Source organism: Protopterus annectens, chromosome 7.part1 (genome assembly GCF_019279795.1).
Source record: "Protopterus annectens isolate FY-2018-M chromosome 7.part1, PAN1.0, whole genome shotgun sequence".
Taxonomy (NCBI): domain Eukaryota; kingdom Metazoa; phylum Chordata; order Ceratodontiformes; family Protopteridae; genus Protopterus; species Protopterus annectens.
Window position 1 is genome coordinate 212,745,315 of NC_056740.1, and position 17,635 is coordinate 212,762,949.

General features: G+C 49.8%; 1 protein-coding gene across 1 annotated transcript in view; it reads right to left on the reverse strand.

Annotated features, from left to right (window-relative positions):
• The window catches only part of LOC122807698 (ubiquitin carboxyl-terminal hydrolase 4-like), a 1,844,759-nt gene that overhangs the window by 301,509 nt on the left and 1,525,615 nt on the right, over window positions 1–17,635 (reverse strand). The gene's annotated exons all lie outside the window — the stretch shown is intronic.

Sequence of the window (17,635 nt, forward strand, 5' to 3'; positions counted from 1 at the left end):
GCTTAATAGTGCGTTGGTTAAATCTAGCACAAAACTGACAACCAGAAACATTGTGATCATGGCCTAGGCAAGGAATACAGTAAGAATGAAAATCCTTATGAGGTATTTGCTTTCCACAAGAAATACAATTATTAACTTTTTCTGACATCGGTCTGGAGCAAGAAAAAAGTTTCCCCAATGGGGTACTTAGCTTTATTGAAGACTTCGGGTCTGAAACTCGAACACGAAAATCTCAGGAGTCGGCTGACTGGCATTTACGAACTGCTGCTGCTTCGGACACCGCGCGGCAAGAAAGACTGAAGAAAATGGCGTCGGCTGCTTCTTTTATACCCCTGACGACCTGACATCAGGGAAGGGGTGACAGCGGCCGACGCAGGACCCAAGACTTTGGAATTCAGGCTGACTGAGGGCAACCTGCCAGCAGGATTACCCAAACATAATGACTGCAACAGTGAAACACAAAGAACATCCTGGAGAGCAGAGGCAGAGGAGGAAAGGCATAGACTGAAAGGTTTTTCCAGCTGAAGGACAGAGCGTCCACTTTCCAAGCTTTTTTGTGATGAATTCTTGTGCAGAATTTGTCCAACTGATAGTTCTGGGGTGAGGCATAGAGATCTATGTCTGGGCTCCCCCATTTGCGTGTCAACAAGCTGAAGATTTGTGGATCCAGTTTCCATTTGTGTGGGTCCATAAGATTTCTGCTTAGTTCGTCTGCTAGAATGTTTTGCTTTCCTGGCAGAAACTGAGCTTGTAGATGTATTTGATAAGTCAAGGCAGTGTTCCACAAAGCCATGGCTAGTCTGCAAAGGGGGTAGGAATGGGTACCCCCCTGCTTGTTTATGTACCAGATGACTGTGGTGTTGTCTGTCTTTATCAGTAGTTGTCCTGGATGAAGATAGTTTGGGTGGCAGGGGGTGGAATGAATGACAGTCCCTTGTTTTGGTGACAGGCCTCTGCCCACCACAGGAACTCTTGCTGCAGGCAAGGAATGATAGGAATCATTGTTTCCAGGCTGTGACAATGTTGACTCCCATAAGTTTTTTAGGTACCATTGAAGTTTCCTCATATGCAGTCTTGAATATGGAATTATTAGAATGCAGGAAGCCATGAACCCCAAGGCCTGCAGAATTTGTCTTGCAGATAGCTGGGTTTTTGTGGCCACTTGTTTGAAGTAAGTCATCAATTGAATTTGTTTTTCTGGCAAAAGGGAAGTCATCTGGGCAGTTGTATTCAAGCTTGTACCCAGGAATTTAATTATTTGAGAGGGTACCTGTTGTGATTTATTTTCGTTTATGGTGTACCCTAGATAAGTTGGAAGCCTTTTTACAAATGCCAGATGTTAGAAGAATGTCCTTGTTTTCTGCCTGAATTAGACAATCGCCCAGGTAAGGATAAATTTGAATATTTCTTTGTCTGCAAAATGCAATTACTGGTGCCAGGCACTTTGTGAAGACCCTGGGCGCTGTAGATAAGCCAAAGGGCAGTGCAGAGATCTGGTAATGCAAATAGCCGGCTTTGAAACAGAGGTATCTTCTGCAAGATTCCCTGACTGGGATATGCAGGTAAGCCTCTTAAGTCTAGAGTTACCAGCCAGGCATCCTTGCCTAGCATAGGCAGTAACTGTTGTAGAGTCAGCATCTTGAATTTTGAAATGTCCAGGAATGTATTTAGAATGGATAAGTCCAGAATTGGATGCCATGATTTGTCTTTTCTGGGTACCAGGAAATGTTTTGAATAAAAAAACCTTGTCCCTTTTCCTTTTCTGGTACAGGTTGAATAGCCCCCCATGTTCATGAGGGACATAACTTGTTTCTGGGCCTCTGCCCACTGATTTGGAGGCAGATCTGGCCATCCATTTGGGACTGGCAATGTGTGGAAATGAAATCTGTATCCCTGGGATACTATATTTAAAACCCACTTGTCCTGGGTAATTAGATGCCAATTTTGTGCATGAAGTGCCAGTTTTCCCCCCAAAGGGGCTGCCAAAAGATAAGTGCTTGGTGATGGCAGAGGAAAGTCATTGAGACTGTTTACCGTAGGGAGGTGCCTTGCTACTTCCAGTTTTGGAGGTGGAGGCACCCCATTGTTTTGTTCTGTAAGTTCCTTGTGACTGAAACCTGGAGCCTTTGGAGTGTCTGGCTTTGACCTGAGCGCCTCTGGTGGGCACTGGAAAGGACCAATTCTATTGAACCTGGGTGGCTGCACTTGTAGGAAATCTTTTACAGTTTGCATAGATTTAGCTTTGTCTTCCATCTTTTTCAAAACTTCTTCTGCCTTATTACCAAATAGACTGCCCTGTTGTAAAGGAGCATCCATCAATTTTGCTTTAACATGATCCAGCAGATTTTGCTCCTTGAGCCAAGCATGCCTTCTTATCACAGATCCAGTTACAGCAGCCCTGAAAGAGGCCTCCAAGGAATCAAAACCACATTGCAAAGTATGCTTTCCAACTTGTTCAGCTGAATGCAATAAATCCTGTAACTCTATTTTCCACACAATCAGAAATCAACATCATTTTCTGTTTAAGTAAGCCCATGACATGCTGCTGATATTTAAGCATATGAAACTGACAGTTTAAAGCCCTGATTGCTAAGGTAGCAGACATGTAAACTTTCTTACCCAATCTATCCAGTGCCCTGGAGTCTCTATCAGAAGGGGTAAGATTTTTAGCAGTACAAGCCTTTACACCCTTGGGACCCTGAGAAATTGTTTCAGGGTCAGCAGTAGGGTTTTTAAAAAGGAATTTATGGGAGTCAGGAACCCTGTAATATCTGTCTGGCTTACTAGGAGCTGGAGGCAGGGAATCAGGAGCCATGCTGGACTCTGAGAAAACATCAACAATGTCTAGAACAGTAGGTAGAGCCAAGGGCCTATGCTGAGGAAGAAAAAGGAAATCCCTAAGCCTCATTTTAGATTCTGAGAAATCCTGACTCTCCCAGTGAAAATGATCCCTTAAGGTATGCAAAGTTTCTCCAAAAGAAAAATCCTCAGGAGAAGCTGAAGGGATGCATTCTTCTGCATCAGAGTCCTCATAAGGTGGAATAGATAATTCCTGATCAGAAGAGGAATCAGAAGAAATGGAAACCTGATCTGATGATTCATAGTCAGTTCCTTGCCTAGGCCTCTTAGCAGGAGGGGGATGGAAACCCCTGATCAAGGTAATTAAATCCTCAGCCATTTTGATCATTTGTTTTTTTAGGTATAGGGGCCTGTGCACATGGCCCAAGCATCAGTTTTTTTAGACAAGGAAGTTGATTTTGGCCTAGGTTTTGAAGATGGCGTTAGTTTAATATACAAGGGCGGCCACGGTGGTGCAGCAGTTAGCGTTGCTGCCTCACAGCAAGTGGTTCTCCGGTTCGATTCTCGGCTGGGGTGCCTTCTGTGCGGAGTCTGCATGTCCTCCCTGTGGTTGTGTGGGTTTCCTCCAGGTGCTCCGGTTTCCTCCCACATCCCAAATACATGCTGTAAGTGGATTGGACATTCCAAATTAGCCCTAGGTGTGAGTGTGTGTGCCTTCTGTGGAAGGTTGGGTGCCGGGCTGGCAACTCGACACCGTAAAACTACACTGCCAATCATGAGCAGACCGATGATCCGCTGTGGCGACTCCTAACCGGGAAACGCTGAAAGAAGAAGAAGTTGGTTTAATATACAAATCTTTAGGCCTGAAAACACCCTCAAAAGCTGGTGCCTGCTCAGCGGCTCCGGACCCATCTAAGGTAGACATATCTGCGGATTCAATACTTTAAGTGTCTCGCGGCACACCGGACTCTGAATGGGTCTCAGTAGAGGCCTGCGAATCAAAAGTAGAGGGCAACAGGGGCTGCAAAAGCGCCTCACTGAGTACCGGCAAACCAGCGACTGGCTTAGGAGAAGCTTCATTGTCGGTTTTGGATCTCGACAGTCTGTCTCTATCTTTTTCTTTGTGTTTTTTGTGTATTCTGGTAGTTGGATTGCTAACCGACAACATTTCTGGATAGTTAAATCTTGAGCCAAAATATTTAGATGCAAAAATATGATGACGCTTAATAGTGCGTTGATTAAATTTAGCACAAAACCAACAGCAAAGCACGTTGTGGTCAGGGCCTAGGCAAGGAATACAGTACAAATGAAAATCCTTATGAGGTATTTGCTTCCCACAAGTAATACAATTATTAACTTTTACTGACATCGGTAAGAAGCAAGAAAAAGTTTCCCCAATGGGTTACTTAGCTTTAGGTTGAAGACTTCGGTTCTGAAACTCGAAAAAGAAAATTTCTGGAGTCGGCCGACCGGCACTTGCGAACTGCTTCTGCTTTGGGCACCACGTGGCAAGAAAGACTGATGAAAATGGAGTCGGCTACATGTTTTATACCCCTGACGACCTGACATCATGGAAGAAGGGACAGCAACCGACGTAGGACCCAAGACTTTGTTAATCAGGCCGACTGAGGGCAACCTGCCAGCAGATTACCCAAATGTAATGACTGCAACAGTGAAACACGAAGAACATCCAAGGCTATCAAATCAGATTCAGTGAATTCTATTAGGTTTAAATGTCATTAACTGTGCATAAGTTTTCTCATGGCTGCTAAAACTGAGTAACCAAATTAGGATGACAAGCACCATTCCATTTCTCTACATAGAGCTCTTTCTAGAGTTGTAAAATGGTGCAACAAAGTCTGTATGTAGTGTGTTCAGATCTGGAGTTTTGCTTGCATTTGAACATTCCCAGTCCAAATTCCTTTAGATTGATCCGAAAAAGTTCTCTGTCTTTTTTTACTCCCCAATCCTATGCAAGAATATAACCCTTCCACTTGTTTTCTTCCTTTACAAAAGAGAGGGGCAAGTGTATCGACATATTCAAAGACAGTTTGTTGCAATGTGCCAGATTATTTGTTGTGTGTGTTATTTGTCATGAAGACTTGCAGTATACTTCCATGCATTTTATGTCACTAAGGCATCGAAGGCCATGGTTATCTGTTGTAATCCCCTCGGATGTGCAGAAGCAAATCCCATCCAAACCCTGCCCTTAACTGGTTTAGGGAGTGATCAGCAGTTTAGGTTTGGGGAAGGGTAAAGGATTTTATATTTAGGGACCCATCAGGACTTTAGGGTTAGGGAGGGGAGGGGTCTTTAAGGTTAGGGAGCCATCTGGACTTTAGGGTTAGGGAGGGGGGAGCCTTAGGTTTAGGAATAAATGAGCAACTTTATAGTTAGGATCAGGGTTCTGTGAAGGCTATATTGTCTGGGGTGTTAGGTGGCCACACTAGGTAGATGCGTGGTTGGGGGGTACAACAGATAACTACAGCTACATCCAAATGGTCAATTCTCCAATGCCACCAGATTTCAAAGTTGATTCTGGTACATAAACTTCCAATTTGTGAAGAATGCTTTTTTTCACACATCTTTAATGCCTTCACTTAGCAAGATAATGTAGTACTCGTCGCACCTCTGCAATGTATTACTTTAGCTAGAGAATGTAGTTCCTGAATTCTTTCATTCTATTTTTTTTTCAGAATGTAGAAAATGAAATTACAAAATGCAGTGTTTTAATGAGTCGGTCACTGTAGTTTCTAAATGAGTTTTGGTTTCTCTCTCACAGCATAAAAGAAACAGCACTCAGGCAAAGTATACAAATTTTTGAAACTCTGCTGCATTTCAGAGGTGTTAATTCTGCTTTTAGTTAAGACAATAAGACTCAGTTTCATTAGTCCAATGTCAGACCATCTTAAGTACATGCAAACTGTTTACTCTCATCTGCCAAGTTAGTCAATACATTAACATTGTTTAGCTGCTGTAGTTACAAGTCAACAGCATCAGAAAGACTGCTACCAATAACAGTAACTGATCTTCATTCTTACTTCTTCACAGGCCAAAGCCTGGGGTCACTACATCGACCCAGATACTGCTTAACGTTCTACCACATGGGCCAACTCCCAAACATTTTCACCAAAAATTTTGTCTTTGTACAATAGCCTGGGGTCACTATATTGACCCAGATACTGGTGAAGCTCTGCCACACTGATTTTGTCTTTGTACAATATAAGAAAATTTAACTTGAATAACCTTGCTGTGTATTAACGTTATCTAATCAAACGTGTCTGCCTGTGCTGGAAATTAGTTTTAACAGCCCCTCTTCAAACATAGTTGTCCTTGTACTCTACGGACAACTCACTAAGTTGGCCACTGTCTTTTCTCTTGACCAACAGATTGCACTGTATGTGCCAGTAAATTAGACTTCCTGGCTAACAGGTTTCTTCAGTCAGGAAATGAAAGAGAACATGTTCTACTTGGTGCCTCGCTGTTTTCTACTGCCTATAAGCCTGATTACCCTCGGTTATACTTTGACCCAAGGGAGAAAAGCCCACTACGCTTCCCTCCTTATTATACTTCCTACACACACTTTACTCTTGTGACTCGTATTCCATAACCCTAATAAATAACCTTACTACTATCATACAAACACTCCTGTTTCCTTTTACCTAAATCCAACATCCATTTAATCTATTAGCACCATTCCCAACTACTTCTCTCCCTCCCATACTGCTTTGCTCTATATACATTCATAGCTGCACCTCTCCCCAACAGCACCTATCCATTTCTACAATATATCTTCTATTTTTCCCCAAATAAAACATAATTTCTTCCTATTTTACCTACATTCTGAATCTTTAGTCTTTTAAACCACCCAATTCCTGACATTCCAGAGAGGATACTAGAACCTAGCTCATCCTTCATAGGAAATACGTCTTTCCTACTTACCCTCTATCAGCTTATAGAGTCCATCACCACTAAATATTCTTCTACCCTGTAACTACTTTTTCCTTCTTGATCTCCACTTCCCCACTACCTGACAACTATAATACAAAGATCCCTTTCCTTAAACATGCTACTACGCAGCTTATCCTCTATTCTTCTCCTGATACTGGGCCAGCTTTCATCCTACCATGACCCTATAATAGCTCTCAACATCATCTTCATCTTTGTTCCAACCACATGTTCATATTTCCTCCCTACACACTCCAAACGTTGGACCAAGCCTATTTAATGATGCCCCTCACCCTTACTTCAAATATAGACCGAGGAACTCTATTTCAACTCAAACCAAAACAAAATTAAGTGGAAAAATACTCTCCAAAAAAACAAAATTCCTCAATATGCTAAAATCCTTCAAGGAGGAGGCATTCACTCTAATCCTGACCTCACCTATCACAATGAACATCAAGACAATTCTCTTCCATACACTACTCTAACCGAACAACCGTAAACCTCCCAACCCCAGAAGTCTAACTTTTGCTGCCATAAATGTTAGAAGCATAAGAAATAAAATTGCTGAATTACATGCCTGGATTACCAAATATAAACCCAATATTCTCGCTGTAACTGAAACAAGGCTTAAACTCAGCATAAACGACAGTAAAACACCACCTTCTGGCTATATCATCTGAAATGACAGTATAAAGACAAAAGGCGATGGTATTGCTTTATTATTTCCCAACAGCTATCACATTTCCCCCTACAACAAATACAAAATTCAATTCAGCAGAGCTTCTTATCACTTTCCTGAAATTAAACTATAAATAAATATGTATTTCTGTTCTTTACATCCCTCCTGGTGACAATACAGGTACACTAGAAGATATTCTACACTGGACATCCATAACAATTCCACAAGAAATACTACCACTAGGTGATGTGAATGTCAACTGGTTGGACATCAACCCCCCTCCCCCCACAACATCTTAGTGTGAACTTATCACACAACTAATTAATAGCTTTATACACAATAGCAGGACATCAAATTCCCCATTACAGAGGATCCTAGTATAGGACCCTATCAACTACACCACCTCAGGTCAATGATCATTCTTCAATCTATACAACCAGACATCTCAAACATCCACTCAAACAGCATGTTTATAAAACACGCAACCTTTCCAAGTTTAACCCAGAAATGCTCATTACTAACCTATCATCTACTAGCTGGAACTTCCTAGAACCCCCCCCCCCTTAGCTGATGTTATAACTGAATTCAATACAACTTTCCTGAATATCTTAAATAGCCTTGCACCTCCTAAAAGGAAGTGACTACAAGCAAATAATATAAATTGGCTAGCCAAAAATAGAAGAATGCTAATGGAGGATAAAGAAAAAGCATTGAAAGAATGGCAAAAATATAAACCACCACATGTTGAAAACTTCAGAATGCTTCGCAATTGCTCTAAAAAGCACATTAATAAAGATAAAAAACTACACTATAATAACTTAAAGAATAACAGTAAACACAAACCTAAAAAATTCTCGACAGCCATTAAAGAAATCTTGCATCCAAGCCATACATTCAACTCTTAACCCTCTTCCAATAACACATCACTTGAAATCACAATACTATTCAACTCTTCACATATAGTACAGCATCTCTAACCAAGGATTCTCCAAAAACCTAATCCTAAACCTGCCCACCAACCACATATCACTACATCCACTTTAACTTTCAAACCTGTGCCCACATCCAATATAAAACTACGCAAAGCTCAAACCATGCTCTAACTTCAGCTGATGACCTTCCACATGAATACCTTAAAATAGCAGCTGACACCATTGCCTATCTTGTCTCAATCCTTATAAATATGTAAGTCCAGAAATCCCACATTCCCTCTATCTGGAAAAAAGTCACACATTATCCCTCTGCACAAAGGAGAAAATTAAACACACACTACTATCTTTAGACCTACAGCAATCTTATCCCCCTTCTCCAAAATACTTGAAAAATCTATTCAAAAACAGTTGCTAAACTATTTCCTACAGAAAAATTCTGGTCCCCCACAGAAAAAGAAGTTATGTCTTACCATAACGTTCCATCTGTATTGTTGATCCTCATTCATTCCTTGTGTATGGGGGTATTGGTTCCCACCTCGCAACCGAGCCAGCCATCTTCCAAGCTCGCGTCAGCTACAAACTCTTGAGCTAAACTCTTACCCAGAATTCCCCTCTCCCTGTTACCTCAGACTGAGTTTGCAAGTCAAAAGAAGGTAGAAGCTACCTCTGGTCAAATGACCTAAAAGAACTGGATGATGAGATCCACTAGAAGCCACAAAAGAGGGAAGGAGGGAGGGTCGTAATGACTGAACGAGGATCAACAATACAGATGGAACGTTATGGTAAGACATAACTTCTTTATCTGATATTGTTAATCCTCGTTCATTCCTTACATATGGGGAAGAGTCCCCAGCTACCTCTAATCCTGGGAGGCTCTCATAGAAGGACATTCCTGAGCACCATAGAACCAAAAGATGCTCTTCCCCTGGAGGCCAAATCCAATTTGTAATGATTGATGAAGGTATGAGGTGTAGCCCATGTTGCAGCTGCACAGATGTCATGTAAAGAAGCACTGGCATGGAAGGCAGCAGAAGTTGCCACCGACCTTGTCGAATGAGCCTTTATGGTAGTAGGCAATGGAATATTACACTGTGTATAAATGAAGTCACAAGATCTTTCAACCATCTAGCCAATGTGACCTTAGCAACAGCACATCCTAATCTAGGTCCAGAATAGGCCAAAAATAACTGGTCTGATTTACGAGAGGCCTTAGTCCTGGTCAAGCAGAAGCGAATTTGCCTGTGAATATCTTGGGTAGGTAGGCAATACTCTCCTTTGTTTGAATGAATGGGGAAAAAAACTGGCAATTCAATGGTTTGATTAATGGACATTTCAGAGACCACTTTTGACAGAAATGAAGGATTAGTTCTCAAAGTCACTATCTCTATGAAAAATCAAGTATGGACTCTTGATGCACAAGGCTTGAAGCTCAGAGATACGTCTGGCAGAAGTAATGGCGACCAAAAACAAGGTTTTCCATGACAAATATTTGCGGTCGCAAGAAGAAGCTGGTTCGAAATGTGGCATTGTCCGAGCTTGTAGAACTAATGACAGGTCCCATGGTTGAATAGGTTCTCTAAAAGGGGGTTTCAGATGATTCACACCTTTTATGAAGGTCTTGCATAATTTGTGCGACATAACCGAGGAGTCTTGGACACCCTCATGGAAATTAGATACTGCAGCCAAATGAACTCTAATGGTAGAGGCCGATAGACCCGATTGAAATAGGTCAGCCAGATACTCTAGTATTATAGACACCGGTGCTGAGAAGGGATCTACTTGTTTTTCTTTCAGCCAACAGGTAAATCTTTTCCACTTGCTTAGATAAGTAATTCTAGTGGAAGACTTATAAGATGCAATAAGAATGTCCTGTACTGGTAAAGAAAGATCATTCTGCCTGGCAATCAAGGGGATTGGAGGAGCCAAGCTGTGAGCTTCAGGCTGTCCAAGCTGGGATGAATCAGGTTCTGGGGATGAGAGATCAACCCCGGGGTTGGATGGAGAATCCATGGTTGATCTAACAGGTGAGGCCAAAGGAAGGGGAACCAAATCTGACGAGGCCAATATGGTGCTATGAGAATCGCCTTGCTCTTCAACCGACGGGCTTTCTTCAGCAACTGGGAAATGAGGGGGAGAGGTGGGAATGCATAAAGAAGACCCGAGGGCCAAATGTGGACTAGAGCATCCCTGGGTGACTGTCCCGGAGGGGGAATCAGGGCGAAGTAGTTGCTGCATTTGTAGTTGGTCAGGGATACAAAGAGGTCGCAGCAAGGACGGCCCCAGCGGTGGAAGATCTCCGCCGCTATCAAGGGATTCAAAGACCACTCGTAAGGTTGTAGAATGCACCTGTTGAGTCTGTCTGCTATCATGTTGGAACTCCTGGGAATGTGCATTGCTAGAAGAAAACAGTTGGTGGCCATCGCCCATTGCCATATCCTCAAGGACTCTCAACAAAGGGGGTAAGATTTGGTTCCGCCCTGTTTGTTGATGTACCAGACCACCACCATGTTGTCGGATTGTATTGCAATAGTCCCAGACAGCAGCAGGGGATGGAATACTTGCAACGCCAGCAGCACTGCCCTCAGCTCTACAACATTTATATACAGTTGGGCCTCCAATTCGGACCAAGTGCCTTGGACTGTCTGTCCCTGACATAGCCCCCCCCCCACCCCATCAGGGAGCATCCCGTGGTCACTGTAGCCTTGGGCTGCTGGGGGGAGAAGGGGCGAGACCATTGTGATGGGTTGTGGGTCATCCACCAATTTAAATCCTGTTTGCACCTTGAGTTACTCGAATCTTGTCTGAAAGAGGATATTGGAAAGGATACCATTGGGTGAGCAGTAGCCATTGTAGAAGCCTCATGTGAAACCTGGCCAGGGGGACAATGGCAATGGAGGATGCCATGGAACCCAACAGCTGTAGGACAGAGTGAGCTGTGGATTTCTCCCTTGAAAGGATTGGGATCAGTTGTTGCTTTATCCTTAGAATTCTGTGCTCTGGAATGGATGCTCTGCAATTCTTTGTATCCAAGATGACCCCTATGAATTCTGTGAACTGAGATGGGGTGAGATTGGATTTTTGCCAGTTTATGGTTATGCCTTGCCTTTGTGCAGCGAGGAGAGAGTATGCCAGGGCTTCTTCCAATAGATGTCTGGTGGGGGCGGAGATGAGCCAGTCATCTAGGTCTAGAAACACCTGGAATCCTTGTAGTCGCAAGTGAGCTGTGATGACTGCCATGCACTTTGTGAACACTCTGGGGGCTGTAGAGAGTCTGAAGGGCAGTACTCTGAACTGGTAGTGACTGGCTCCCGCACGAAAGTGCAGAAATCTTTTTGATGGCCTGTCCACTTTTATGTGGTAGTACGCATCTTGAAGATCTATCGAGCACATCCAATCGGCTTTTTCCAAAAGCGGGAGGATAGACTGTATTGTGACCATCTGGAATTTTTGTACACTTACAAACTTGTTCAATATACTGAGATCCAAAATTGGTCTCCAGTCCCCGGTTTTCTTTGGCACCAAAAACAGTCTTGAGTAGAATCCGGATCCTATATGGTCTGGAGGGACTATTTGGATGACTCTTTTCTTAGCAGCTTTGCTATCTCTAGTGTTGCTTCTTCCCTTTGACTGGGTGGAACATCGGGTAAGTTTTTTGAAGGGATGAAGGGATAGGACAAAGATCGAAGGAAATATGATAACCTCTGGTTATAATCCTTTGCACCCAAGAATCAGTGGTGATGGTTAGCCAGGCAGAAGGGTACAAGGAGAAATGACCCCAACCACCTCCAGAGGAAAAACGTTGGGCCACTCTTCAGGAGCGCTGGTAGGACTGGCCAAGAAAAAGAGTCCCTGGAACCCTGGTTACACAGACCCCCTCTGCCCTGAAAGGGGCGTCTTCCCTTTGAGTTTCCCCCTCTGCCTCTAGGGGAAAACTTGGTCTGTGTGTCACGGAAAGTACCTCTTGAACTATATCTTCCCACTCTTGGTTTCGGGAGAAAGGACGTTGAGGGGAAGAATAACGGACACCTATGGCAGAAAGGGTCTTACCAGACTTTTCACATCTGGCCAGTGTGCTTTTAACTTTGGGTCCAAACAACGAAGAGGCTTCAATGGGAGCATTAAGAAAGGAAGCCTTAAAGGGTTCCGCGAAATTGCACAAGCACATCCAGGCTTGTTGTCTCAAGACCACGCCTGAACCCGCTGCTCTAGCTGCTCCTTTTGATGCGTGAGATATCAGTCGCAAGGAAGAGTTCAATACTGACTCAATGGTGGCCAGCTGAGAGGCCACTTTGTCACGGACCTCAGACAAGACACCAGCCAAGGTTTCAGAGAGCTCGGAAATTAGATCCCTTTGAAGCCTGGTAAAGTGTGCCATATAATTCTGACAGCAAAGGTCGCTGATGAAAAGGTGCGCTTCCCTATCCTGGCCAGGGCCTGGGACTCTCTGTTGGGTGGATGGACAGTCTGGCTTTCTTCTTCCGCCAGATCCTTTTTGGTTGCGGCCGCCACCACCAGAGCATCCACAGGAAGACCTTTGGACCAATGGGGATCCGTAGCAGGAGGGGGCAAAATCTTATCTGGCCTCCGGGAAATAGCCTCGACAGTGTCGGGAGCCTTCCACGCACTCTGCACGATGAGCCGGACCAATTCATCGGTAGATGGAGTAACCCAGGAGGTAGAGAGCCGGGAGCAAAAAGACTGCAGGAACACAGACTCCTCAGAGGTCGGATTAGAGGGCTGCCAGTCACCTCTCTGTTTAAAGATTTTGAGGACATCACTAAAGGATACCTCAGAGGGTGACCGAGGGGGACCCTTCCCCATCATCAAGGTCTGTGTCTTCAGTGAGGGACACTCCTCTGTGGAGTCCATGTGCATCCTCTTGCAAGAATTTTTCCGGTGAACTTCCTCAGACGGGGAAGCTGGGGAAGACAACGGAAAGGGGGTTTCCGGTGGGAATACGTCCTGAGGCCCTTGCGCCCGGTGTCTGCTAGGTGCGACTTGTGAACATAGCGGTCCAGAGGAGGGTGGGGAGATAGACAGCACAGTATCACCAGCAGACGCCAGCACCTTCTCCATCAGTTGGAAGGCTGGTCCACCTGAAGAGGGGTGAATGTCTAGAACAGGGGTCACCCCTCCCCTAAGTGGCTCAGCCTGCTTACCTGGAGTCCCCAGATGGCTGTGAAACATCAAATTATGCGTGTCACAACTATCATCCTGGGTCATATCAAATCTTTCCTGCCACGAAGGCAACTGCGGTCCCTTAGTGAGGTCCATAAAGGGAACCGTAGAGGGGGAAGACTGTGCTATATCAAGGGGCTTCAAAGGCAATGAAGGAGGAGAATAAGAAGGGTCTTTGGCGATGGGTGATCAGCTCCCAAGGAAGGATAGGTCCTGGGGGGTGGGATACCTCTGGCCAGAAGCACCTGATCTACAAGATGCAACACGTCGTGTTCAGAAAGGCTTCTAGTGGACCTCATGGACACAGCTGAGGGAGAAACAGGTCTATCCACAGAAGAGACAAGCTCGGTGCCCACCTCACCAGTCTGCACTTAGAACAACGGTGCAGAGACTGGACAACGGGTGTCTGCACCGAGGAAATCATTGGTGCGGAGGTCACGGTCTGCACTGATAAAAAGATCGGTGCCGAAGTGGTTGCCAGCACCGAAGCTGGAACCGAAAAAATTGGTGTCAATAACTGAGGCATCGGTTCCGGATAAGATGTCAGAGCCGATGTGGTTAAGGTCTGCACCGACTGAACAGTCGGTGCCGATGCAGTAGTAGTAGTCTGAACCGAGGAGCCCCTCTGTACAGATACAGTAAAGGCTACAGTAGACGGAGCCGAAATCACAGACTGTGCCGAAGGTCTAGGCACCGAAAGTGCTGGGGCCGACAGAGTGAGCTCCAAAGCAGAAAGCTTAGCCTTCTTGGTTGGCGGGAGTCCCCAGCCGGGGATGAAAGCAGAGACTTGGCCTATGTAGGATCATCCGATTTTTTTCTTATGGGCTCTAGGAGGGGATGAAGCCTCCAACCCAGAAATAGCCTCTGAAAAGGCAGATTTAGAAGTACCTTCAGTAACAACTTATTTTTCCTCTCAAAGTTCTGTTGGAAAAGTTCTTATAAATACCACACGCGCCGCTCGCTCCGCGCCCCCCCGGCACCTCGGTCCAGATGGCCGGAACCCCTGCGGGCGCGGAGGGGGGTGAGGATCGCGTTCCCGGGCTTAAGGGTCGTCCCCGGAGGGGCGACCCGGCGGGGGGGGCGCTGTCCCCGGCAGGGGGCGTGGGGACGTCCGGGGAACCCTGCTCGGGGCTTCCCGTCCTCCGGGACCCCGGGGGAGCGGAGATACGGCCGCCGAGGCGTCTCGCACCCGGGGCCGGGGAGTCGGCGGACGGCGCGGGCCACCCGAGGGCTTCCCCCGGAAGCCAGGCGTGCGATCCCATCCTCCCGGACCCCGGGGGAGCGGAGATACGGCCGCCGAGGCGTCTCGCACCCGGGGCCAGCCTGGGGAGTCGACGGACGGCGCGGGCCACCCGAGGGCTTCCCCCGGAAGCCAGGCGTGCGATCCCATCCTCCCGGACCCCGGGGGAGCGGAGATACGGCCGCCGAGGCGTCTCGCACCCGGGGCCGGCCGGGGGAGTCGGACGGCGCGGGCCGCCCGAGGGCCGTCCCCGGAAGCCAGGTCCCCGATCCCGTCCTCCCAGACCCCGGGGGAGCGGAGATACGGCCGCCGAGGCGTCTCGCACCCGGGGCCGGGCGGGGGAGTCGGCGGACGGCGCGGGCCGCCCGAGGGCCTCCCCCGGAAGCCAGGTCCCCGATCTCGGCCACCCGGACCTCAGGGGTGCAGAGATACGGCCGCCGAGGCGTCTTGCACCCTGGGCCGGCCGGGGGAGTCGGCAGACGGCGCGGTCTGGCCGAGGGCCTGCCCCGGAAGCCAGGTCCCCGATCCCGGCCTCCCGGCCTTCAGGAGTCGGACGGCGCGGGCCGCCCGAGGGCCGTCCCCGGAAGCCAGGTCCCCGATCCCGTCCTCCGGGACCCCGGGGGAGCGGAGATACGGCCGGCGTGGCGTCTCGCACCCGGGTCCGTCCGCGGGCAGCTCTTCGGCATCCGGTCGACCACCGGGCACCCTGGGGACGAGGCCCTGCGAACGGCGGCGCGCAGGGGGCGAGGGGCCGCGGGCTCGGAGCGGAGCAGCTTCGACGGCGCCCCGCGCGGCGGGGGAGGCAGTCGGACCCGAGCGGCGAAATGCGCAGGGATGCCGGGACCCCGGGCCGTCTCCACCGCGAGTCTGAAAGCCCCACGCGGGGGGCAAAGGGCAGAACCGGCGTCGCGGAAGCCCGGATGAGAGACTGTCAGAGGCCTCGCGGCCCAGCAGAGTTCCACGAGGCCGGGAAGGATCGGAGGGAGGTCCCCCCGAGAGGCTCAGAGAGCACGGGGGACACAGAGCGATTCGGCAGCCTCCAGGAGATATCTAACCCGGGAGGAGAGCTCTCCCGCCCCGGTAGAAGCGGAAGCCCTGAGGGGGGGGTCCCGTCCCCACGGAAGTCTGGAAGGGAGCGAGGGGCCGAAAACGGCCGGGCTGGGAGAGCTCCCGCCCGGGAGAGGAGCGCCCTGACCTCGGGCCCTTCCGGGACGGAAGTCCGGAAGGGAGAGAGGTGCCGAAAACGGCCGGGCTCGGAGAGCTCCAGCCTGGGAGACGGGGGTCCGGACCTCGGCCTCTTCCGGGACGGAAGTCCGGAAGGGAGAGAGGTGCCGAAAACGGCCGGGCTCGGAGAGCTCCATCCCGGGAGAGGGGGGCCCGGACCTCGGCCTCTTCCGGGACGGAAGTCCGGAAGGGAGAGAGGTGCCGAAATCGACCGGGCCGGGAGAGCTCCAGCCCGGGAGAGGGGGGTCCGCACCTCGGGCCCCTCCTGGACGGAAGTCCGGAAGGGAGAGAGGGGCCGAAAACGGCCGGGCTCGGAGAGCTCCCGCCCCGGAGTGGAGCGTCCGGACCTCGGCCCCTCCCGGGACGGAAGTCCGGAAGGGAGAGAGGGTGCGAGATCGGACGGGCCGGGAGCGCTCCCGCCTGGGTGAGGGGGTCCCGACCGCCGCCCCCCCTCCAGGTGGAAGTCCTCAAGGGAGCGACCCGCCGGAGTCCGCGGGACCCCGAGGGCTCCTGCCCGGAGAGGGGGGAGGCGTCCGACCTCCCCCGGTACCCGACGGCGTCCTCGAAATATCGCAAAGTGGCCGGAACCCCTCTGGACGGGAAAGCGTAGGGCCGCGGAAGTCCCGATGAGAGCGGATCTGCCCCTCGGCGGCCGGGGGGAGTTCCGCGGGGCCGTCCGGGATCGGAGCGAGGTCCTCAGAGAGGCTCCGAGGGCACGGGGACACAGAGTGATCCGGCAGCCTCCGGGAGATTCCTAGCCCGGGAGGGAGAGCTCTCCCGCCCCGGTAGTAGCGGAAGCCCGGAGGGGGCCCCCCCACGGAAGTCCAGAAGGGAGAGAGGGTGCGAGATCGGCCGGGACGGGAGCGCTCCCGCCTGGGTGAGGGGGTCCCGACCGCCGCCCCCCCCTCCAGGTGGAAGTCCTCAAGGGAGTGACCCGCTGGAGTCCGCGGGACCCCGAGGGCTCCTGCCCGGCCAGGGGGTGAGGCCGTCCGACCTACCCCGGTACCCGACGGCGTCCTCGAAATATCGCAAAGTGCTCGGAACCCCACTGGACGGGAAAGCACGGGGCCGCGGAAGCCCCGATGAGAGCGGATCTGCCCCTCGGCGGCCGGGGGGAGTTCCGCGGGGCCGTCCGGGATCGGAGCGAGGTCCTCAGAGAGGCTCCGAGGGCACGGGGACACAGAGTGATCCGGCAGCCTCCGGGAGATTCCTAGCCCGGGAGTGAGAGCTCTCCCGCCCCGGTAGTAGCGGAAGCCCGGAGGGGGCCCCCCCACGGAAGTCCAGAAGGGAGAGAGGGTGCGAGATCGGCCGGGACGGGAGCGCTCCCGCCTGGGTGAGGGGGTCCCGACCGCTGCCCCCCCTCCAGGTGGAAGTCCTCAAGGGAGTGACCCGCCGGAGTCCGCGGGACCCCGAGGGCTCCTGCCCGGCCAGGGGGTGAGGCCGTCCGACCTACCCCGGTACCCGACGGCGTCCTCGAAATATCGCAAAGTGCTCGGAACCCCACTGGACGGGAAAGCACGGGGCCGCGGAAGCCCCGATGAGAGCGGATCCGCCCCTCGGCGGCCGGGGGGAGTTCCGTGGGGTCGGTCGCACCCCACGGGTCCGTCCCCCCGATCGTCTGCCGGGCACACGCGA